Below are 26,234 nucleotides of genomic sequence, written 5' to 3'. Positions count from 1 at the left end.
TTCGCCATTGTGTATGCGATTATATTTTCAGGTGCGAAAGAAGGGATAAAAGAAAGGGGTATAATTTGCGAATGAATACGTAAACTAATTTAATTTTCCCGAACAATACAGTATTAATTAGATTCTTGGTCGAATTTAGGCATTCAAATCTCAAACAACGCGCTCATAATTGTTTTAGTACCAACGTACAGATTAACGGCTTGTGTCTAATTATTTATTGCCACATTCCTATTGAGACGAATTGCGCGCCAATATGTTTATGTAAATTTTGTATTAAAGTCTTCAATCTCCGGTGAGTTAAAAGGCAAACGGCGATATTAACATGAAAGTCGTACGATTTCACATAGATTGTAGTCCTTGAGATTCAGTAGTCCGTAAACAGTAGGTTATCATGGTTATTCCAGGAATAAACATAGTTAAGTCAGAACAGAATAGGGAGGCAGAATAGGAGGAGGAAGGTCCCTATTCTGTGGTAAAATACTACTAGTGCATGCTGTGGCACTTTTCCTTCCCTTTCTTTCATCCCGACGATTACTTCCTTCCGAATCTTAATCTTACGTGATTTAATAACACGTTCGGTCGAACCAAAGGAAATTAAGTCAGAATACTTCAATTGCAAGTTGGAAAAATACTCTTTGACTCTACACAAGATAGAAGGGGAGTAGATGGAGGGATGGGAGCAGACAGCATGGCGCGTCCTCCGATATCGCGACTTGCCAAACCCGACAACACCACGTGAAGCCCATGCTCCCACACTCGTCGGCTGGATTTCTTCGAAAGTGGGCTAGTACATTTACTATCAGAGTAAACTATAAAATATAAGAGCGTTTAACAAGGCCATTCAGTAACCTAGAGCTGCGGCAGGAATCAAATCCACGTGGAATCATACTAATGCCAATATTTTACTATCGACTGGAAAAAGTTGGAAAATATAAGCCTAAAAAACAGTTTCAATTCAAAACCTACAGTCTCCTCTTCATTACAACTAAAATAATCAGAAGGAATATCCTAAAGAAAAAGATATCGCCTTTTCAACACTGTAATCTATTGCTGCCGACCCACTGTTTGTTCAGTTCACAGGTAGACCTGTAAACGACTTTTGCCCCTAATTGTATCATTAAATCATAAGATCGTTTGCATTCATACGATACTAATACAAGCATATCATTCTGAGAAGTAAATAAACAAGAGAACTCTCGTCAACAATATGAGAAGAAAAGAAAATGGAACTGATGAGTCACAGAGAAATCAACATAAAAAAGCACTGTGCTCATACGGAACGCCGGTATACAAACTCATACTTCTTGTTAGAGGCCTCATCGTTTTAGGAACATATGTTCAACAACAGCAAAAACCTTTAACGTGAAAGTACGTGAATAATTCAGCCCCTACGAAAAGGGAACATAATAGTTATCGGAAAGGAAGTGTATACTAAAGTGGAAAATCTCATGCCAGACTTCCGTGGGCGCTTAAGAAGTACGAGAGCGAATCTTATTTCTAATCTCCCTTAAATTAATCATACACAAAGTTTTTTTTACCTTTTTCAAACTTGAATTCTACATTTTAATGAATTCAACAAATGGAAATTGACATTTAGAAGAAGACTGACATAAAATAAATGTCGCACAATGGCTGATAAAAGTCAACACTAAAGACATTAAAATACCATCCTATTTCCACATTCCTACGTAAGCCAGAAATCATCACCATCCGCAAACGGAATACAGAGCCACCTCTCTTGAATGAGTTGGTTTCCAACGAGCCGCAACCTTAACCATGGCCTTCAATAACTCATTTCTTCTCTCCGCTAATGCCAAGGCTAACTGAACCGCATCTGATCCCGATCCAAATTAAAGAACCACCAGCCATTCGCAATTTTCCAGCATGCGTAACAAAGATACAGTATCGGCGGACCGGCACAGTTTCGGAAGGCAGTCCGTGATTCCTCACCTCTTGTTTTGCCCTTCAAGAAGGTCTATCACTCAACCGAAGCTGTCTCGTAGTAAACTCGTGACGCAAAACAGGAACCACTGCGAAGCACTAGCGAACAGATGAGCCGACAGACAAAGTCTATGCCGCACTTTCAAAGCTCGAGAGGTCTTCCTCGCATTAATCTTCCGAAAATAAATCGCTCCCCTACAAACAGCGCGAGGGTCGCGATCGCTGTTGGTGTTTTTTTTCGCGACGTTCCCCGCCGCGTGGGGGAAAATGCGAGAGACAGAGAAAACAAGACGCGATTCGACGAGGAAAGTGCGTATAAATCATGATGGACTAAATAGGTGGCTCAACGCAACACCTGGCGATAGGCTTGCACGATGGGGCGATAAATCGAAAATATCGACGATGATTTCAGACATCGCATTGCTACGTACCTCGTCGATGACGAGTCGCATGGAAGATCGCCCAGTTTTAAAAAACTACTTAATTTGGAGTGACTTGGCTTGACATCACCCAGACCTACTAGTGAAATATTCGACTAATAACAGATTAAGTGTGTCGATCACGATTAAGGGTGTCGATTTCAGGGAATTTTCTATAATTTCCCTGACTAAAGATAGACATTAAAATTTACCTTGTCATTGTGTACTTACTTAAAAAAGGTTTTTGTGATTTTCTCAAGGAAAGGCAATGAAATATTAAGTTACGCCGCTTCACGATGCTGTGAACCAGTAGGCGAACTTCTCAAATGTTCTACACCCTCGTGACGCTAGGTCAAGTGGCCTAAGGTCGACAGTCGTTATCAACTCGGCGATTAAAATACTGGAATGAGAGTTATCTTAAACCAACACAAAGAGCAGGAGATTATATTCCACTTCAGAGTTTGAGTCTTTCCCTTTAATAAATAAGCCCTGCACTAACCTCGGCTGCACTCAATCAAATTTTCCCCTCATTGGTGTCAAATGAGACAATATGCACCGATTATAATCATTGACATTCATAAACCATTTTAATTCACCGATTAGCAATCCTCATGGATTATCGCGCATTCACCTCATTCGACAACCGATGAAAATCATTGCAATCGAAATACTTTAATGAATTTTAATCCTGAAACATCGAGACCCAAACATTTTAGACCGCACAAACCTACCTGGAGAGTTGCATCACTTATCTTCATTTGATGGCTAGAGTCAAGTGCGCAAAATAAATGAACAAACGACTGGTGCATCGGAATAAATTAGTCGACGACTGCCTGCTGCATTAAAGGTCGCTACCGGCTGCATTAAAGGTCGCTACTGTTTTCCATAAATTTAATCGACTCGCCGAACAAAGAATTAACTCGAATCAACGAATACGTTCTCTCCAACGGCAGATAGTAGAGGAGGAGTGGAGAAAATGAGGGTATCTTCGGGGGAGGATCATTCCAAATGAGTCGAGAGGGAAAGCGGAGATCGGCAATGCAAATATCGGCAGGGGACGAAACAAAATGCGATACGCACACCGCTCCCTCCCTCTTTAACGGTGAAAAGGAACAGCGAGGGCACGAGAGAGGAAAGGTATCTATCTTATTAAAAGCCTTTGTCTTTTGAGGAGTACACGATTGAAAGAGAAGAGGTTGGTGGCGGAGAGGAGAGGCAATAATGGAAATCAACCCCATTGCACCTCCTCGTGACGCCACGCCCACTAATTTTGGGGCGAGGAGCGGGTGGAGCGAGTAAGGACACTTTTCCAAAAGCTGTATTCTTTTTATGCCTTTCAAGGTACCTCCAAGAAAATGCCCGGCTGAGCAAAACGATTTTTTCATGGCAAATTTCATCTTTGGTGAATATAACTTTACACCAGTGCGCGTGACTGCGTACAAAGTCACTCGTTCTATGCAGTGCTTTGGAAATAGTCAGCCGGGGAATAGCGATTAAGAGGAGTTTTTCCCACGATAGTGGCTTAGTAAGCACGACCTATGTCTCCTGTGCCACAGTGTGGGCTTGAGACGTCAGAACCTTACTCGGTCAACCCAGTCTGAGATTAGCCTTGGAAGAAGATGACTTTCTGGCGACTGGTAGCATACCCGTCGGAAATCTGGAGATTCGGGTTCGAATCCCGGCTATGCCAAATGATCATTTCATGGCGAATATCATCTCTGGTGTATATAACTTTTCTATGCCCTATTTCGCTTCCAGGCTAGATACTTAATTGTCTACCATCTACTTTAACTCATCACCATTTACTTATCATCAGTCTTCCCTCCCTATCCATACACATCCCTACTCGTAATGGCTACGAAAAAAACGTCGACCAAGACAGTTGAGAAGAATTGATAGATGGAAATAACTTACACTCAGCAAAAAAGAATTTAGAAAAGCTAAAGTGACAGTTACACGATGTCAAACGCAAACACAGCCAACAGACGCTACCATCAATCATTAGAAAGACTAAAACAAAAATCGGATTAGATTCACAATTTTACGGGTTTCCTGAATGTAACATAACATAAGATGATCATTTTTGTTTATTATGCACACAACATGAAAAATGTGCCATGTAGAAATCAGTATTTTCTCCCGAAATCCGCGACGAATATTGGAAGCTATCAAATTACTTATGGTCAATTTATTTTTAGATAAGTGTTCGCTGAACGCAATAAAGTGCCTTTCATGAAAAGTAGCAGAACTACAGAATTGGAATTTTTGTCATCAATCAATTGCTGGTTACTTACCATATATTTCTTGAATGCACCATTACAAAATTCAATGAGAGCACGTAAATAGCGTCAGCGGCGGAACACTCGAACCGTGGAACGTAGGAGGACAGGTGGTTACAGCCGCCCCCCACCCACCCACACTCACGGCTTCATATGCAAGGCCTCGAGGGCGCCGAAACAATGGGCCACCTCCCATTAAATCAACCCTTCTATAAACGAACGCACTACACAACTCTCCACCCCCTCCACATTAGGGAGTCCATCTGAACGGACGTGTAAATCACTTCCGAGACGTACCTATAAGTGATCTCCGAATGTGATGACTTCCCGTGGGACCATAAATAAATGCCACGACCCTCATTTTTCGCTGACACAAAAAACGAAATAAAGAGTCCACCACCTTGGTCGCCTCAGGCCAAGAACGAACTATTGGAGATCTGATTGGTGTGTTGGCTTCCCACCCCGTGGTCTCGGGTTCAAATATCGGGGAGGGTAGAGAATTTTCAGTGACTGTCCGATCCCTGCTTGAATATTGTGGCGGGCAACACAAAAGCAACTCTTCGTCCGTCGGGTGGGACGTTGAGCAGTCCCCTGGGCCCCTTTTGTTAAGATCATGCTAAAGCCGACGCCGGGTTTCTCTCCACTCTTTCTTCCATACTCTCCCCTCCTGGCGCAAATGACCTCAGCTGTCGGTGGCCTCATACATATACCACTACCACCACGCACTAGTTCGGTGCGAGCGTTTAAACGTCGTTTATTAAACAATAATCACGGCGTGCCGTGGCGCAATGCGGGTTGAAATATAAAAAAACACTGACCAAAACAGGATTCTTTGAACAATGACAAGGAAACTTGGCGTGAACATCCTTAAATAAATGGTGCATAATATGCCACATTTGTTTTTACTATGCTAAAATTACTATGGAAATCATAATGAAACGCAAGAAAGATTACAAGAAAACACTGCTTGGGAAGGGGAGCCTCAACAAGTAAAACGAAAATGACGGTGGCCTGCCCAAAGCGGGGAAGATTTAATAAATATAAATGGCAACATCCATTTTTGGAATATATACATGGATATAAATTTCCTTTGCTTTAAAATGAGAAATATATCCTAGATCGAAGAGGAAGTCTTGGAATCCCAGCCTTAACGAATCTAATGAGCAGCCGATATCTGCTTTCTTCACTCTACACATCTTACCTGGGGCAAAAGGCTACCTGGATATAGAAGCTACGCTAGTGTAATTATTGAATTTTCAAAAGAGATAAAATAATTCAAACTGTTGCATAAAAGCTTTGAACCGTACCGGAAACAAACTCAAAAAGGCGAGACCGTAAAAGGATCCAGATCCTACTCCGAACATCCATCGGTTCCAAGCCATCAGCTGACAGGAGACGATTCAGTCACCCATGCCATTTAGCTTTTTTCCGTCTTCAACGATCCGTCGAGAAAAGTAGCTTAAGTTTCACTGACAGTAACAAAAAGCATCCCAATAAAATACTACCGCGCCGCTTTAACACCCTTATATGTACATTCATAAAACGGGATGAAAATGAGTAAGAGTGTTATTGACAATTGGAAGAAAAAGTGAACTGTCCAAAAATGGATCAGTATAATAAGTACGGTGCAACTTTGAAGTGGATACTTTCTTTGATCTGGAGGACAATCCGAGAGATCTATAGCTCATAGCCGTCCATAAAATTTTCGTATACAGAAGGTTCACATCTATCCTTTATCACCTTAATTATATATCTTCTGGAACTACTTTTCTGATGTTATCATCGATGTCTGCTAACTTTCCCATAGTTTATTAACAAGCTCGTGGCCATCAGGAGTTATTGCACAAAAAATATCAATTCATGTTAAAATGGAGAAATAATTGGCGGAAGGGATACGATGAAAATGGAATATCCTTAATATTTGAATAAAAGCACAAGGCAGATGATAGCCTTACTCTCTATAAAGTCTATGGCGTATGAGCCTGGTAAAGAGACCGCATAAATTTTCGGCTCGCTTTGAAATTCCTGTGAACGGGGTCGTTCGCTCACATCCGAAATCTCATATCATTGACAGATTTCGGTTAATGGAAGGCAAAGATAAGTAAAGACGAAAAATATTATTCCTCATTCCGCCACTAACTCGTACGTTAAAAATAAGAAAACGCAAAAACTGCCACCCACTATTCATGAGTTGGTGGCATTATTTCCTTTTTCCTTCCTTTACTCATTCAGGGCACACCTTAGGTAGACGTTTGGTATCGCTCACAAGAGTGTAAATGACAACGTAATGCACGAGATCCCAGGCACCAGGCCGAAGATTAGCTGACAAGCGGTAACGCGCTCAACATGAGTACGTGACTTCATCAAATAATCTACAAATGGGACCGTCGACAGTTAACTGGAAATAGCTCGAGAAGTGGGCGGCGGATCGAGAAAAAAACATGGGTCTATTTATTTTTCAAACTATAAAAAAATTCAATGTTACGATACATTTGATAAAAGAGCCCATTTCTGGAATTGCGGAAGCCAGCAGGTGACGCGCGCTGCCGCACTCAGCGACCATCGGATAAGAGAAGCAGCGGCGCCAAGGACCTCTCAAACGAAGAGTTATCATCACACAGAATCGCACTCACACTGGGTCCACAGCAAAATAGCCGGCCAAAGTCAGTATCACAAAAATATAAACTTATTTATATGATTGTATAAGACACTGGTCGACAAAATAAAATTTTTTCAGTGCTGAAATAAAATACTTTTATTCTCATGAACTTTTGCTGATAAATTCAAAAAAGAGTAATTATACGTTGTGTGATAACACAATTTAACGCATACAAGCAAAAATACGACATACGAAGCGTAAACTTCGACACAAAGCTAATTCCGTAAATATTAAAAGGAATTGGCGATTCCAAATGATACAAGAAAATGAACTATACTGGGATAAATAATGACATTCACACACTGTTGATGAAACCCCGACATGCCATATGATATCGAACTTTTAAAGGAAAATATTTTTAACAACCTGTATTAAGTAAATATAATTTAATATTAAAGAAAGTAATGGACATTTCATTAGGAGTAGGGGCAACAGCTCTTCCTGATTATTTTGAAACCAACGATAGGTCACACGAAAGGTAAATGTGTAACAGACAACGCACTTGGATCAAACCAAGCTAGCCAAGGGTGGAAAAAGTATTTTGAAACACGCAGCGGTAAGCTTAATAACCGTAAAACGTGAGATAGTACTCAAAGACGCATTCCGAGCATGTGCGATAATACATTAAAATACATAGCTAGAGACCAGTCAAATGGAGCAGCGCGAGGTCGTAGACGTTGAGATTTTATCGCATAATCTACGACTCCTATATCCTTAGACGATGAATTCTACGCGGCAGGTTGAGGTAGCCATGAACTGAATAAAAAAATAACAATGGAATTCCCCCAAGGAAATGTGATACCATCATAAAATACCGACGACAAAAATAACAGCTACAAGTTACACGTCAGACTGTTTACTCGCATTTATTCACAGCAAATCAGAACATATCCAGTGTGAACATTGTTTCACTCCCTTAACATTAAAAAGAAGCGAACAAAATTCCGTCCGGAGGTGATGACGATGGAAAAAAGTTAAATAAGCATTTTCAGGGGGAGTATTTACTATTATCACCCCAAATACAAAAAAAATTACACTTAAAATTTTTCATTCCGTCCTACACAAAATATTTCTAGGAATTAGAATAATTTTATTGTTCTACATAAGACAACAAATTTGCACCCAAAAATGCGGTACATAATCTTTCCAAACGATTGAAAAATATGCAAACATAAAAATTACCCAAAAAACATTGAATTATTAAGACATTTACAATATTATCATCACTGCTGATCATTTTGAAATGACATGGTAATTAGATACACTTTCTCATTGAAAAGGCTCCAATGAAATATACGCAAAATCAACTCTTTCCTTCAGGTATTGACACAAAGAATTCACGAGATGGATGGACTGGAGATTAATACGAAAAATGAAAAAAAAACTCTCAAAACAAAAACCTATGCCTTGTTCATAATAACCTGACTGAACTGATTTAAAAGCCACAAAGGGCGTCATTTTGTTCACAACAACTTTAAAAGAAGAATTTCACTTAGATATAAATTAGCTGCGAAAAGCTCAAAGTTATCGGTAAATTAACCGTAATTACGGCAGATGGGTCCATCCATCTAAGGACAACACACACTTCCGGAAGTCCTCTAAAATCTGTTTCACGATTATGCGCCTGCGGTGCGATTGAAGGAATCTGCCAATAATTGAACTAGATCACAGTGAGCCAAGTAACCCCGAGATAAGTAGTCGTGAACAGGGTTCTAAGCAATGGAATCGCGTTCGCTAGCCAGGGGGCTCAAGTCTCCGCAGAATACCCCTGGAAAAGGCCTGCAGCCTTTTCAGGTCACTCTGTCAGTTCTTACAATTTTTGTCTAACGTTTGTTCCTTAAGGATCATTTTTTCGGTGATATCTAACCTAATTAAATTGAAACCTAAGAATACCAAACAATTTTTGGCTTGCAGGCTTTCTGGTTCTTGCAAGGTGTGGACTAACGGCTGCCACAATGACTAAGGTGCCATTAACAAGCTTCCACGCGATGCTCTAATTCCCCATTACCATCGATTTTTTGACCCCCATAAGTCCCCTAAAAGTAAAGGCAGTTGAAAACACTGTAATACATACAAAATTTAGTGATTAGACAATTTTCAGACGATTTTAGAGGTGTCCAAATCTATAACATAATATCTCGTCTCGTTCACCCAAATCATTTGTACAAGGGAGTCAGTCAGTATGGGGTCGCAAGTGGGTTTTATAGAACACAGACAAAGCCACAGCACAGTAAAACTTCCCGCGAATGGATTTTGCCCCGCTTTCGGCAACGGGCAACCGGAGCCCCCCTTTCCCATCGCTACGTATCCGACATAAATTTCCGCCCCCGAGTTTGACCGTGAAAGACTATGAGGTAATGGCTAAATGGTAAAGAGGTTCCATGCAAATCAGGCCGCCCACTTGCCATTCGGGCGGCGTGGGCCTTCTTCCATTAGCTTCCATTTCGCCTGGAAGCATTGGCCCCTCAGCCCATCTGCAGCCGCCCGCCCGCCTGAGTCCTTGGCCAGTTCCCGCACGCTTTCGTCTCCGGCGAAGCGGAAAACGGGGATAAATTTTTCGCACACTTAAAAAAAAAGAATCATTCATAGATTGCCCTCGTCCATACAAAAATGCAACTTACAGGGCTTAGAAGATATTTGGCGAGACTTCTGGCGATTGAGTGCGCTAGTGTGTCAAGATTTTCATTCAACCCTGGGTAAAATTCACCATGAAAATAAATCATTTGGATTAAGCCGAGTTATAATTCAGATTTCCCGAATTCCGGTCTGGTATTCTATCAGTTACACCACCAAGTAAGACTATTAGCATACCTGACGACAACCGGGAGATCTAGGTTCTATCTAGGGAAGGATCTAGGAATTTTCTTGATGGAGAGTCTGAAGGCTTCACCTTGAGATATGAACCAGAGGGATTTCCGTCAAAAGACCAGCGGTCGACTCATAAGGCTACCATGTCCCCAACAGGTAGCCAAATATTACAGTATGTTATTGATAAAATATGTAATATTTTTGACTCTCAACTCCTGGTTGAAAAGAGACTGATTTATACACTCTGAAAATTGGAAGAGGGTGGTGCGACTTTCAAACGAGCAATACGTCAGGTTAAATAGATAGAATGCTGTTGTTTCAATATGAGCGAAGCCAAGAAATATTAATGAATTAACAAGAGTTTAGAAAAAATATTTTTACGAATATATCTTATCATAAATGGCCCAAATTTTTCACGCACAAACTTTATGATGCTTACAAAACTATTCTTACTCGGGTCTTATACATAAATAAACCAGGATTCAACTAGTCCCTTGATTCAGGATTTTACTTCAAAAGACCAGCGGTCTTTGCGAAATGAGCGAAAATAGACATTTCAGCCATCATCCTGCAAGCACTTCTTCAGCAAACGATAACTCCAGAAAATCTAGAGGAACGAGCACCAAAGAGCATCATGGCCGATGGCGGTCACTCGTCGCGCTCAGTTTCACAACAATTTAAAAAAAATGCCGGTCGTCGCTTACGGACTAATTGAATATCTCGCATTTACCAGTTACGATCGTTTTGCATTACCATAGACGCTTGACACTTAGGAGCAACAGGTTCTACATCCTGGTGGCGTCCTTCTATGCTTTTTTCCACGCACACACATTTAATGTCTTCACGGTCTTCAGTGTCGGAACAGGTTTCGGAATCAATCAACACCAATCTAAGTGCAAGAGTAATTTACCAACTTCTAATGCCGTCACCGGTACACTTGGAAGTAATTTGTTTAATTAAAAAAATGCAAACCTTACCGCCAGTAGGGAAATCCGGATTCCAATTCCGTTCGAGCAGATGATATTTTTTACATGAAGAATGTCATCCTAAGGTGAACGCTCTCACGCCTAACGTGAAGGAGGCTTGGCAAAATTTCTCGAGAGTTACTGCTAGAGTTAGTGAAATAGATAAGAAATTACCAACGTTCGTCCTGTACCCATCTCTCATTCAGCGAGGTCGGTAGGTCACATGAACTTTTTTCGCGCGTATCCATTATCCAACAGGTCAAAAGAGCTCTAATAGTCGCAAAATTAGAGTAAAAACCTACCTGCACAGGAGAAGACCAAAAAATTATTACTTTCAATATCAAATTGGCCTTAGGATAAAAATTCCTTCACAAATCTCGGGAACTGAGTGAGCAATTTTGTTTTTTAAAAACGTAAAATGTTGAACATTTCCGCAGTTTGAAATTTTGCGAAAATTCAATAAAAAATCGAAGAAAACGTCTGAGGAGAATAGCTGATTACAAATGGCTCGTACACAGTATTTTATTTTAATAATCGTGGGTGATATAGTCTTAAAAATTACTGAAGACCCGTTTCATTCCGTTTTTCGATCCGACGAGTCACGACGCTTACTTCTCCACCTATTCTGAGTGAAAAACCGACGGCCTATTCGCTTTCGCGGATAATAAGATGACGACCAGCAGGGGTCGCGAAAAGTCAGGAGATAACCTGTACTACGCGGTAAGACCCGAAAAAGTTTATTCTATCATCCACGAACCGCGAAAGCCTCAACGAAGTCCCCACTATCGGTTAATTTTAAGTCTATTTCGGGATTAGTCGATAAGATTGTCTCGCGCCAAGGGTGGCAAACTCTTTCCGGGCACAGGTCGGCATATAGGCCCCGAGGCGACCGAATCTCGGGCGATCGAACGAAAATGAAACCATGCGAGGGCGACGGTGTGAGAGTTAATTAGCCGATAGGAGCGTGGGCTCGGGGGCCTTCGCCACCCTGGAGCCTCAATTTCCCGTGATGAGCAATCTGTTGATGAGCGATCGGGCCCGCGGCTTTAATTAGATGGCCGAGAGATTGGAGGAGGAGTGAATGACGGATGGGAGGGAATAGTGCAAGAGGTGTGTAGGGAAATGGAGTGAGTGGAAACCTATGGCGCCAATGGGGCTGCGTCAAGCGATAGTGCAGAGAGATCAAGGGACACGATATGGTTGAGTGGAGGCGCATTAGGTAATAGGTAAAACCAGGGATGACACTGATAGGCAATTTTGAAATTCCTACCCTCCCGGATTAATTTAACGATGCCCCCGAACGACAGGTGGCTAAAGGTCACTTATGATGTCAGGACTTTATTTCAGTCTTGTTACGTTTTCATCAAATCAGGAAAAAATAACAATATACTAGTCGGCTTCGGTGGCGATGGGGATAAATCCTCGCCTGCCATTCCGAAGGCTGCGGGTTCGAATACCGCCTGAATAGGTTGCCCATATCCAGGGCTGTGTGTGAGATCGTCTATTATTGCTAGTTGCCGATGTAAAGGCCTCATTGTGCTATTTTCGGGGGTGATTGACATAAATAAATATACCCATAAAATTGAAAGCTAAGACTACATCAAAATGACGGTTTAACAATATATTTTTACAAATTTTTACCACGTATTAGCGCTGGGCTTAAACTCGAGTATAAAGTTACGAGCGATGCTTACTAATTGAAGCATGTGGCACAGCCTCAAGATTCCAGTAAAAACTAATTTTTACCCTTATTACGAGAAAATATCACAAGTTAACACAAAAAATGGAAAAAAATATGCGCGTAAGCACAAATTACCATATTCAGTGAAAGTTTGAAGGGTTTTCGTGTCTAATTCCAATAATGAAAGTAAAATCGTCAGTTTTAACTCGTGATTTTTGTACAATATAGAGTGAACCATTTGCCGATTAACCACACAGACGAAAACAAGAAGAAAAAATGTTATCCAATCCGCATCACACTTAATTTTATTTCCCGGAACCTCGTATTCGCTACATTACAAAACTGTCAAGGGTATTGGTCTTGATCGTATGAAATTAATACCAAAGCACGGACTTGAATGAATTAACAGAATCTCCTTATACACATAATCTTTCAGGCAAGTTTTCCAATAATTGCAATGAATTCATTTCACGTGAATTTACACATATCTACCGGCTCTGCTATCTACACTGCATGAAATATCCGATAAATAACAAAATAAACGGATCAAGCCAATTGCTTCGGAAGAAGGCGTGATTGAAGAATTATTAGAACACAGATGTTCTCTTTGAGCGATTACACTACAACCCACCATCATAATAAAACTTTTAATTTTTCCATTGCATTGAATACATATTCCTTTATTTCATTACATCTATAATCCTCACCTTACCCATTCCACTTTGAACTTTAATAGGTACTTGGAACACTTACCAAGTATCCATCACACCACATTCAAATGTATGCTCACTCCCAACACATGATTTCGCTTCCGCACCACCAGACAAGACCGTCATGCTATGCCGACTCTTTTCATCAATGGCAGCAGACGATATTCGCGACGAGAAATCGCGAGAAACGTAACACATGATCAACTAGAAAAAGAAACGCCTCGATAACGATCGTCATGCCGCTAGATGAAAAAAATAAGCAACTCCCATCCACTTTTCCTAATCGTCCTCGGTACAAATTTTACGAGCATTGAGACGATCACTTGGCTGCCAGCGGATCGAATGAGAGAAGAGGCCACAAAGGAAGCGCACGAACATGAGAGGGCGGAGATGATTCTCCGCGCAACGCCGACTCGGCGAGAGACGCATCTCCGCGCGCCATCAATTACCCGATCCGCCGATTTCGCGTCCTCGGGTGGAACGATGCGTGAAATGCCCGACAGAGAGAGACAGAGACAGACACCATCTGCGGCCCATACACCATCGGCGGGATCAAAAAATAATATCATTCAGCATTAAAAACATATAAACGGAAAAAAATCACCGCTTCACGGAGAAGGGAGTGGTGGTGAAGTTTACCCATGAATAGCGAATTACCATCACTCGTCACCGACGTACGGCTTACTGTCATGCGATACTGGGGAGATGGACGTAGCGCAATTAGAAATTCCTTAATCCGAATCTAATACATTATGTAGTTCAAGGGGATATGGTAGGTGTGCTAGTTTAAGTGCTGGCTTTTCTCTCCGCGGGCCCAGGTTCAAGACCCGGCGGCGGCGAAGATACGCTCTAGTTGCTGTTATGTTTCAAGAAAGTTAGGGCCTCTGTATTAAGGCTTCAATCATCCGTGTAACTTGAGTAGTGAATTTATGGTTCCTAAAAACAAAAGGAAGGCACTCGCAGTCATTCCTTTACATTTTTTGTTCTGTAGGAAACACTTATGGAGAGAGCGTTCTATAATTCCATTATAAGTTTGCTATAAAAATATTACGCAAATATTCTGGATTTTAATTAAATCAACTAGTAATTATTTCGTTTGCGAGCATTTTCCATTTCACATAATAATGCTTGAGTCGGGTATTTAATGTTGGCCTCGGCTTCTGGAGAAAAGAGAAACCTAATCCTGAAATATGGAAATAGAATGGAGGGGAAGGAGAAGAGACAGATAAGGACCATCAATCTGCATACATGAGTGACATTACTTCCCTGAGGCGCTTCCAATAACTCCGCCGACTGAAGGGATGCGCTTAAGCCTGGGGACCCTGCTCCACTGCCGGGAATCGACTAAAAGCGAGAACAACCCTAGGGAATTTCCTGAAAGCAGGACGAAGCGGAAGACCTGCCACCCACCATCCTTCATTCCAGCCGAAATGCTTCCAATAACCGAGAATAAACATGTGCCAAACTTAACTACTTCCCCCACACTTGAGACAAATCGCTAAACGGATATCTGGAGAATTCATTCAATGAAGCAAACTAAATTGTATCAGTATCCCCAACAGGATAGTTATCAGGAGTAAGGAACAAAGATGGGAATATAAAATCCAGGAATTGTAGCGAGATGGGTAGAATGTTTCCATTTTGGAATGATCATCATCATCATTAGTCAACAATCCTAAGATTAGTTTGACACAGCTCTCTATTTCTCTCTCCTATCCGCTAGTCTTTTCATTGCGAAATATTTCTTCTTCCTCACACCTTTTATAACCTGTCCTATGTAACTCATTCGGGGCCCTCCCTTGACCTTCTTCCCTTACACTTCTCCATCTACGATTGTTTCCATTATGGCATCATGTCTCATAATTTGGCCAAGTTGTCCCTTTGGAATGATGAGGAGCAATTTCTAACAAAAAGAAATTATACTTAGACCAGGGTTTAAACGTTACTTCATCCTTGTTATGGTACAAATGTTTGACATGAAGTACAAAGTTTACTAATTTTTAATGAACTTCATCTCCCGGAAAACAGTGCACAGGCGTTTACGGCGGGGGAATATGATGAACAACAACCTAGGACAATCACAAACACGATAGGGACAACCCACCAAGGCAGGACTCGTACCCGCAACCTTCGGTTTGGCAGACGGGAACACCCCGCCGCCACCGAGGCCGAAAAAGTGAAGTAAACCCCCGGAACTTGGATCTGAGCGGAAATACGAGAAGAAGACCGCCGCCAGTTTTTGTTTTCTACTTTTGCGTTCGCTTCGAGTTTGTTAACCCAGGTAGAAAGCATCATTTTCCCACTCTCTACTCTCCTCCAAATTCTGCCACCTACTCCATCAGTTTTCCCACTCATTACCTCCCTTCTCTCCCACTATTATCCCACCTCATCCAAAATATTTTTACATTGGCTACACTCCACATTATCTTGAATGTAATCAAGTTAAGAAGCGTTGGTTATGCGGTGTTATAGAAAACTTATGAAAATTATATGGATATATCGCGTGATAAATGTGGAAGCCTTACGCAGAGTAAAGGTTTGAAAACCTCGAGAAAATGACGGAACAACTCAATTGGCCAGAAACTGAGACAGAACGGTCTGAAAACAATCATTGAAGGATGACGGGAAGGGTAAAACGACAAAGAAAGACCTCGGATTAGGTGCACAAAGGAGGACATAAAACAATAATTACGCAAGTGTTCAAAAAATACCCTGAGAGTAGAAGTGAGTGGAGTATTGTGTTCAAACAATATTCGATTGATGGACGTAAACGATGATGACGATGACATTTATAAGCGTAATCTCAGCCGCAAAATCGACTATCAAGATACAGACCACATCAACTTATCACTCCCATTACACTTTGTGCGTAATCACTTGATTTGATAGGCAAATTTCGATGCTCTTTCGTCCCAGTAAAGCTACTTGGATATCTTATCCACCCGAGGTATTTGGTGTTCAAGCGACCCTTGGCCACAGGGATAGCGTTCCCAAAGTCCGAACCCCTCACCCGAAAATCGAGGGCTCCCTTCACATTTGACTCCGCAAGGGGCACTTTCATTAATTAAATCCATCAGACTTGATTCAATCGCGTCTTTAATGTACCCCCGAAACCCTCTCAGCAAAGACTTAGCCTTGTGGATTGCGGGCGATACGGGGACCCCCAAACTCAAAATAAAATAAATTTGGAGCTGGGATATAGAAATCTGCCTCTCCAGCATATCAGGATCAATTCAACTGGCTGAGTTCAGACCGCGAAAATAAGCAGATTGCAATAGTAGCCGGAGATTGAGGAGTGATTCTGTGCAATAATTTAATTATTTAAAAAATAAACTCTCTAGGTATGATCAGATTTTCGCATATCTATTGACTCATTAGGCAAATAAAAAATAAGCAAACAACTGCGACAGTTAATTCACAGATCAGAAAAACTTATTGATGTTTCACATGGTTGAAGTCTTTTGTAATAAAAAATTAAACAGTTAACAAGTCCGAAACAGTGAAAAATTTTACTGCATTAGTATTGTTTTCTTTAGTAATCTTAACTGCGGAATGGAATTCATACGGATTTACTTTTTCTGATGAGAGTTCTTAAAACGAAATCGTGCGAAAGCAGAAAACTCGTGAGGTCAGGCCAAACAATAGGCTACCCATCGAAGACGATATTTTAAAAGTCTCTTAGTCCGAGGTGAGCTCTACCATCACCTATAAAACAATCTTCAGGTTAGAATATCATAGCGAGTGCTTAATATCGATATTTATCTAAATCACTCCCGATAATACGAAAAAAGTAGTCAGCGAGACGGACAACCCAATGTTAATAATAATTTCAATCATAAAAATCTAACCAAAATCGAGAATGGACATCAACGAATACGGAGACGAGCTCTAAATCCGAGCTTTGTCCACAAGTCGGTGAGGAAAAGGACTGGTCCGTAGCTAAACAAGGAACTTAGGCTGGCAGAAAAGGGTGGCGTGAGAAAACATATCAACTCTCCCTTCGACGGAGAGTGGCGTAGCCCTCATGATGAAGTGTAACGAACACAACGCCGAAGCTATTTTTATCTACTGAGAAAACGTGGAAAGAAAAATAGAGATCAAAAGAAAAGTAAGCAAAAACTTCGATTTAGACAAAAAATATATTTTCGTTCGACAAACATCGCTCTAAAAATGAGAGTTACCGAGACACGAAGCCTCGCTCCATGGAAGGCTGAAAGAGAGATAAAATTAAATTTTTCCTGTGGTAATCAAACCACTTGACTAAGTCACAACGAGTTTAACCAATTACTGAAATCTATCTCCATAAGTTTGAAGTTAACAGAGCGTTTGGTGTATACCCAGGCTCAACGATAACGTATCCCAGTCTAAAGGTATCTCAAAACTATTCAACTCACTAAATTAAATTCACGTCCTAAATTTCTAGATCCCATTTTTCTAGTCCCGCATCTACCCGATCTATTTTCTTCGCAGAGATTAACATATCATTGGCTACGCTCGCAATCGATTCTCAATCGGCATATAAAATGTACCGTTCACTGTTTTCCTTCCACAAGAGTGTATCCGTTCACAACAACAATTCATCATCTCTCTAAAATTAGAATGACCATATTTTTAAATTATCCAAATTAGACTATTTGCAGTACAAATTATAAATAATAAGCTACCTTAAATAATGGCTAGTTTATTAAACGCATCCAGTTCGAATGGATGGTATGAAAACAGAAGAAAATGAAGCCGCTTTAATGTGAAGAATTCCCGTACCTTTCTTGCACTTCAACACGAATTTCGGGCTTAAAAATCCAATGTTTCAAGAAATTCAAAAGAAAAAATATTTTTGATTATTCAAAAGAAAAAAAATGTCATTGAACTTTGCGATATCTAAAGATACAGTTAATTACTAGCCAGTTCCCTCTCATTTGCAGCGGCAAAGGACGCAAAGGATCACTAATCTCACAGAATCAATCAATTCTCGATACCTCTTCAGTGAAACGAGGAGGGATGGAAGTTCCGAAATGGTGATGTTTCACTGAAACTCCTCAACTTTAGCTGCCAAGTCAGTCACACGATGTAATGCCACACTATGCGACTAAATAAAGGTATCGTAGTGTCTCTTCCTTCTCACTTGCGACCGTCAACAGCATCGATGAACGGCGATTTCGCGTGGGACGCCATTTACGGGTCCAGAAAGGAAACTAGCAGGTAGAGCGAGGCTGATACCGCTTACTTGACGTCGCATGTAAATGGAGCAACGACGTTTATTCTCCAAGACCGATGAAGAACAAGGTTAAACACGTCAGAAAGCGCAGAGCGTACACTGAGTTCGACGAGTTGAGAGATTTCTTTTCGTCTTTCTTGTACCGACGACAGCTTTACGCGCGGGGGAAAAGAGAAAGCTCAACCAAGCAAATACCGTTGATCTCAGAGCAGGGTTTGGTACTCTCTCTCTTGAATTAACATAGCATACCCTGAATGGCATAGAGGAATACCCAAAAAATGAATGCAGTTAGTTGAATAAAACTGAAATGGGCACAAATACAAGAAATTCCTGCCAACAGGAATTATATCCGATACGAGAAAAGATGAGAGCGCGGTGAACCAGTGAGTACACCGCTGGGCTTCGGACCGAAGAGTCGTGGGTTCGAATACAAGGTGAAGCGCACGGGCAACCCACACAAAAAATCCTTTTAGTGCGAAGTGGCCCAGGGAAAGGAACTCCGCCAACCCTATTCGTGAGTTTCACGCGCACGTTTCAGGCTTTACGGACCAATGCGCAATATGCTAAGCCGACCTTCCCAAGCCATGGAAGACGGCCATGAAAACTGTCATAAAGTCAAGGAATCTTAAGCGGCGCAGAAGTATTGACTTTGGCCCACAAAATTCAAGAAGTCCGCCTCAAATTCCACTGTCTATGAGATTTTTTAAATCTCGTAATTCAGTGAATCCATTAAGGAAGGCGACGCAGCGATGGATATTATTGAAGTACCTATTCAATCATTTCGCGAATCACCCCGTCCGGTCTGCCCTCCCAAATTGGACTTTACTTTTCAATTCACAATAGGAATACTCCCCCTTCCACTTCATCTTCAAATCCTATTCTCTTTCTCCCCTCCACCGTTACTCTTCCGAACATCATCCAAAAGTTTCCTCTCCTCAACCAGCATGACAAGCACTGCCCTTCCCTCATTCCACTTCATCTTCTTCATACCCACATCTCGAACGCCAGTCTACTCCCGTCCTACTCCTTTCGCATCCACGTTTCCGCACCGTAGAGCGATATAAGCCTTCGGGAGGTCTAGGAGGGCATGGAAATGATCAGTACTTTGCGTTCATGACGAGTATCAATGGACTAAAGCAACAGTGCCAACACCGGCCGTTGGCCTCGGTGCTCGGTGGTTGCCAGCACACTGGTGAGCTGTTCGCGAGGATTAACAGGCGAGTTCCTGGAACGCGCTTTACCCTCTCACTATGGGCAGGAAAGGGAAAAGGGGTTACGCACAGCGCGGTGAATGACATCCCTGCAAAGCGATGCGGAACGACGAGCAACGATGATTACGCACGACAGGAGAGCGCGCCGAGGACAATACTGAGGACAATTATGGACCCTAAAAGTCACGGGGTACGCGTGATTTTTTTATAATTTTTTGAGATAAATGCAGATAATGGTTGGTAGGAAACAAAATATTGTTGTGACAACGGTATACAAGTGAATCACTGATAAGTATACATATGAAGATCCCAGTGATTCACTTGAATACCTTTGCCGCAACAATATTGTGGTCCCCGCTAATCATTATCTGCATTTTTCTCCATAATTATTTTTAAAAAATACACTTGTACCACCTGTCTTTTAGGGTCCTCGAAAAACTCACCTACCCGCTGCAGAAATTACGGCTGTAAAGGGACCATGCAGATATCAAACGGTGGGGGTGTAACGGTTGTGAATGAAAAGCGAAGGATTCGTAATTCCACATAGTTTTTTAACCGACTACGGTTTCGACGTAGAACGTCTTCATACGTACAAACATAAGGTAAAAACCTTACATGATATACGTACCAACGGTTTTTACCTTGTGTTTGCAACTTATGGTGACTTACTGCATCGAAACCATGGTCACTTAAACTGATTATGTCTTCAGTACTTCTAATTTGCCGGAGAAGTTGACTGAAGAGCATGCATAAATAAATACAACTTTACCAACATCGTTACTTCGTTTGACGTCGTTACCAACAACTTTACAAATCCCGGTCAAGGCGAATGATTTTTCCTCTGTGGATTTTTCGCACAATTTGTGCATTGCGGGTGACTCCGTAAAAGTTATCACTGTGGCTAGTCCTGGTATACTTAAATTTACCAACATATTAGTGTCCCTGATGAAGACGGCAACTGCCTCATCGAAACGTAAGGAAAGATTTAATTGCACTACCGGAGGGAAACCCTTGAAACACATCTATTCTTCCGCGAAGTTCCACGTTTCGGGGATGTTGGAGTTAGAGAAGTTTCTACGAATAATATGGTCTTAAATTATTATAAAACGTATTACACACGGCAGGTTGGTCACAATTACGGTTTTATGAATAGTTTTGCCGTGAACGAGGGAAGAAGTTTAACGTTATGCATATAAAGTTTTCCATACATTTCTTCAGAACCTAAAAGCAAAATATACCTTACTTTTCTACAAAGGCTGATGCGATCAATCCGCTAACTATTTTTTCAGCTCTCATTTTGGTTCTCCAATAATGTCGCACCGTTTGAATGACGCTCTACTTTAGGATTTCCGAAAACACCAAAATTTTACCATGAGCAACATACGTGAGTTTCGGTCCATCAGGAAGGTATATGGGAAAAAAGGCGGTGAGAAAGAGCACGGGCTGGAAGGGGCGTGTGATGTACTGGGGAAACCCCGCTTCCACACTATTCTGAGACAGAAGTGGAGGAGTGGGGAGGGAGGACCACGCGATCGAAATGCTCTGCCAGGTGGACGAGAGATGAACCCAGTTCCGGGAAAGAGATTCGGGAGGAGTCGTTGAGGAGATGTTTACGCAGTATTTCAGATCCTGACAGTCAGCCACGGCCAACGCTTTTTTCGTCTGCCCCCGCAGACGTAAAAACAGAACCACCGACATCAGTAAGTTTTTATTCCCCGAAATTAAGACACCAAGCAAACAGTGCTTTTATTTAAGACATTTGCGATGAGTATTTTCTTCTGCAATGGATTTCAAACGAGTTAGAGATTAACACAAGATTAAAAAATGGGACATTCGCACACATTAATTCTGCCTCATCATAATTATACAGTAGGTGACACTCTGTACGCAGTGGGAAGGCATTTAAGAGACTAATGGACATTTAAAGGACTCTTGCGACTTCCATGATTTTTTTCAACTATTGGACGTCAGATATGGCATAGTTGTGAACAAATATCTCCATTAAAATTCAATATCAATAAGAATAAAATGTATAATAAAGCTTTGCCTTGCCGTTTGAATGATGGAATGGAATGATTTTCGTGGGTATTTACTAGTTCTGTCGATTTGAGAGAACTTCTGATAGAGAGAAATGGGGAAAATTAATGAATATCTCGGTAAAAATAGACTTGGGGTGAGTAGGATTGGAGTTTTATAATTTTACTCAGTTTCCGAATATGGCATAAAGCGCGAATGTGACGCAGGAAAACAAAAAAATCATATCGTAAAATACTACTATTTCACACTGAACCACTTTCGTTTCACCTTAAGAAAAGGAAATGGAATCTTTAGATGAGCTAAAAGAAGAAAGCAATAATGAACAAAAGAAAAAAAAACAACTAAATTCGTTTACGATTGTGGGTTGATTTGTATGACTGTAGAATAGCAGGCTAAGATAATTTATCTTACTAGATATGCGACAAATATAGTAATAAATAATTCTGTTGCGCACCAGATCGATGTTACTACGCTTCCACATTAGACGGCATGTTAAGTAACGCTATTATTACATTATTTTTTTGTATTTGATTTAAAGTAGACCACAACAAGTTTATCTGCTAATGATAACGCATTTTTAAAAATTGATTTACATGAGACTACCAGTATTACTCAATGCATTCATTCAAGCTGACCACATTATTAATAATATAGAGATCTGTTAGCCATCAAATTTTAGGGAAAACATTAACTTGTGAAAAACCAAGAACATTATTTGAATCCCAGCCATAAACTCACTCCAAGAAATAAAACGACAGTTTCAAGCACAAGATTATGAAAACACCAAGCAGCGACCAGGATTGGCGAGGATTAACATCTAAGCGAACCCAGAAGCATAACAGCTTTGAGGGAGAGAAAAATAGTAAAAGGCGTTTGCTGACTCTCTTTACGTGTTTTTTTTTGTTCATGCTAGCCACTGTACGACATGAAAGATCGTAGGCCATTCCGGTGGATTAACTGGATAAGGTCTTACTGGGCTTTGCAAAGAGCTAAGCTTTTCATAACCGCCTTTTTCAGGAGGGAGTACATCATCTTCTTAAGCGCTAAAAAGGGTATTCCCACCAGTTCCCCACAAAACATCATACAGGAAATGACACACTTCTCATCAAAGAAAAACTATCACCCGAGCCCTTATCTTTTTTCGAAACACCACGTCTAAACTTCACCTTGACGACAGCACATCAAAGGCACACTCTTCACTTATGAAGTAAAAAAAATGTACCAAGTCACCCCGTCTATTCCGCAGGCAACATCAACTGCAGGAACGTCACCCCTAGGGATTCCGGATAGGGACGCCGCTAATAAAAGAAAGCATCACGGAGGGACACAAATATACGCTGAGGGGGAAATATCGACGAGTCAGCGGGTCGGACGTGATCCTGAGATGAACTTCTTGGCGTCCATAGGGTTCCCTCCCAGAACAGGGTGCATATAAACTGATAAACATGGAAGAGTCGAATTTAAAATAGTGCACTGATTGAATTGAAATTTAGACATCACTGCAATAAAAATTCATCACAACGTTACGAAACTCAATACCAGTTTGACCTACGCACCAGATGAGGCAAATGTATCGTCGCCTTTTTAATTTATAATGCTGCTTAATCTAATTTTTTTAATAATTAGTATCGCCAGTTTTACTCGTTAAAACTGTCAAATAACTACGAATCAATCGCTTCAGATCTGACAATGGATGTGACTACGTACCCGAATCGTCCCTTGCATCTTGAAAATAAACACCCTAGGAGTGAATTCTCGAATGATTCCTGTGAAATGGAATTCCTTTTCGTTATTAAATGAATATACCAGCTTGTTCCTGAAATCGACCGCTTAATAATTCATTGAGTGAAACTCAAGTGTTGGCATACCACTTTATTTTGATTCCTATTTCCCTTCATATTATTTATCATTATAACGCATTGCACTCGATAAAAGAGAACCAGCAACAACCTATATTCAAGCCATACTCTGACTTCAATGAAAAAAAATGTACCAGAAATGAAACTGAGGGCCTTTCGCTATTATGGTCAACGCGCAGATTGATACGTCATCCAATATACTTGATACTTATGGAAAATTTACTAAGTAAGATTCATACCCTTATCATCTCGCATATGAGTGTATCAACCTTAACATTGTGGAAATGGTTAAATCCATGACAAAATGAAAAACCATAAGCAACCTCCCAAGCAATTTAATTTAGTAGACCCAAGTTTTCGGCATCTCCGACATTTCATCATCAATGGATCATAAATTGAATAATAAATTCTTCATAATGGCAGTTTATAACCGTGATAATGGTACAGGTGCCGAAAACGTCGTCGGTCAAGAAATAAATTTTTGTGGAAAGTTATGACAGGCTTTTAATTTTGTCACGTATACTTACAGTCTCCAAACTTTCCAACGAAACGCAACGACGCTTTGCGGTACAATGTCTTTGCCCCCGGTTACCACCACATGAGGAATAATGCAATTAAGAAAGGAAGGGTCGGAGGAGGTCGCTAACTCGAAGACGTACTCCTTTCCGTCCACAAGCACTCAACCAGCGATTCAGTCTTCAAAGGGAAAGTACGACAGGGCACCACTACCACACACCCTCCCTCCGTGGCTTTGCAGTGCATGGTCTAAAATTCAAGGGCCTTATGGTTCTAGGCCCATGGAAGCAGCAGAGACTCCATTTTCTGGTGGTGTTACCACGAGGCAACCGAAGTTCTAACGAACTTTCCGAACTCTCTTGTCTAAAGAACATGAGTAAACCAGAGGCGAAAGCCCCAAGTAATTGACATAGCCACTGAGACCCACATCTAAGGAGCCTGGCAGCGCTGATGGGAAGCGAACCGTTCACAAAAAAAATGCTAGGAGATTACCGATTTGCCTCACCAATAGGGTGATCCAAAAATGGATTTTTTTAATAAATTTGAAAATTCGCAGGTGCAAACTTTAGTTTCTTCAGGATTATACTATATGGGCAATAGGAAGAACATGACTCCAAAAATAATTACTCTCATACAAAAAAATAGACAAGAAAAATATTGAAACTGATTAAGAAGAATCCAATGGTGCCTTTGTTTCCACAGCTTAGCTACCCCCCTTAATTTCTAAAGCGGCCTTTTCTCTGTACTTCACAATAGCGCTCAAGGAGGTTGCGCAATAACAAAAAACCGAGGCAGGGGTTTTCAGTGATACAGGTTTTCATTAAATAATCGTTCGGTTTAAGTAATTTAAAAGATGGTAGTAGGGAAATATCAAGATGCTATTTTTTGTGGGGGTTCGTCAAACAAAATCGTTGTTTACGGACTAAAAATTCGCCACCTAAACCACCACCATGAACAGGATTAATGAAGCAATAATGACCATTGACGAAGAAATGTTAACTAATGCTTGGAAATTTGTCGAGCGACCAAGTGCGTACGCGTTGAAATTCATTAATTACGAAAAAAACTGTTTGAGACAACAAATACGAAAAATAAAAGGCACTGACTGTGAGAAAAACTGTTTTCATTTAAACTATGTTCAAAACCGCACTATTCTTTTATGATAACCCTGTGTTATGGCCAATGGAAAAAGTAAGACATTGAAATACTTCTGAATAGATTTTTCTCAAATCCTCATAGGCCTGCGGTTGGTGCGTTTTCCATAAAATGAATATAAAAAAAAACTTACGACATGAATAAAATGAAATTAAACGCTATTGTAGTTGTCAGCCAATTAAGCTAATCAGACCTCTAACGTGATCTCGGATTCTTCCATTTAAGTTTGGATCCACGGCGCAGAAGACGATCTTCGCTCTTGTACATGTTTACTCCGAGGTCCATCATTGACAATCCCGACCAAGCGGGACACGATCCCTCCTATGGCAATCCCGTAACCTCAAGCCATCAATCTGTTTGGATACGCCACCGTGGAGTCGGACGAGTAGAGTAAGGTTATGTTCATAAATTTGTGTCATGTATCTTTTAAAAACATCTTTGTTTTCGACAGCGAAGGGTGAGAGGGGGAGAGTACTCCACACGTCGTGGTGCCGTTCTCCACCGCATGCACTTGGTGAGGGGAACAAGGATAGATGGGGAATGGCTCTCGGCGAATGGAGATTGGGGAGGGGAGGACGGAAATAGAGGTGGGGAGCACCCTTTTTACCCATCCATAGCACCCGCGTCAATCGAAGCAAAACTAGCGAGTCAAAAATTATGCGCTCAAAAATAGAGGCGGTGGTGTGATGGCTGGCTCGCTTGGGGCGGAATGAGGGACGGGCGAGCGATCATTAGGGTCCAGTCCCTACCTCCGCCGAGGTACAATCGGCTTCGGAGCT

The 26,234-nt window shown here is 41.1% G+C and overlaps 1 protein-coding gene across 9 annotated transcripts in view; it reads right to left on the bottom strand.

Moving 5' to 3' along the window:
* LOC124160916 (serine/threonine-protein kinase mig-15) overlaps positions 1 to 26,234 on the bottom strand; it is a 246,035-nt gene that overhangs the window by 53,666 nt on the left and 166,135 nt on the right. The window contains exon 1 of one of the 9 annotated variants that reach the window (XM_046537039.1): positions 1,951 to 2,057. The exons of the other annotated variants lie outside the window; for them this stretch is intronic. The gene's annotated coding sequence lies outside the window, so the exon portion shown is untranslated. Of the gene's footprint in view, positions 1 to 1,950; positions 2,058 to 26,234 lie in introns of those variants that run through there. 9 annotated transcript variants of the gene reach the window in all.

Source organism: Ischnura elegans, chromosome 6, assembly GCF_921293095.1.
Source record: "Ischnura elegans chromosome 6, ioIscEleg1.1, whole genome shotgun sequence".
NCBI lineage: Eukaryota > Metazoa > Arthropoda > Insecta > Odonata > Coenagrionidae > Ischnura > Ischnura elegans.
Note: the sequence above shows the minus strand (reverse complement) of the source record. Positions and strands in the feature narration are given on the sequence as shown.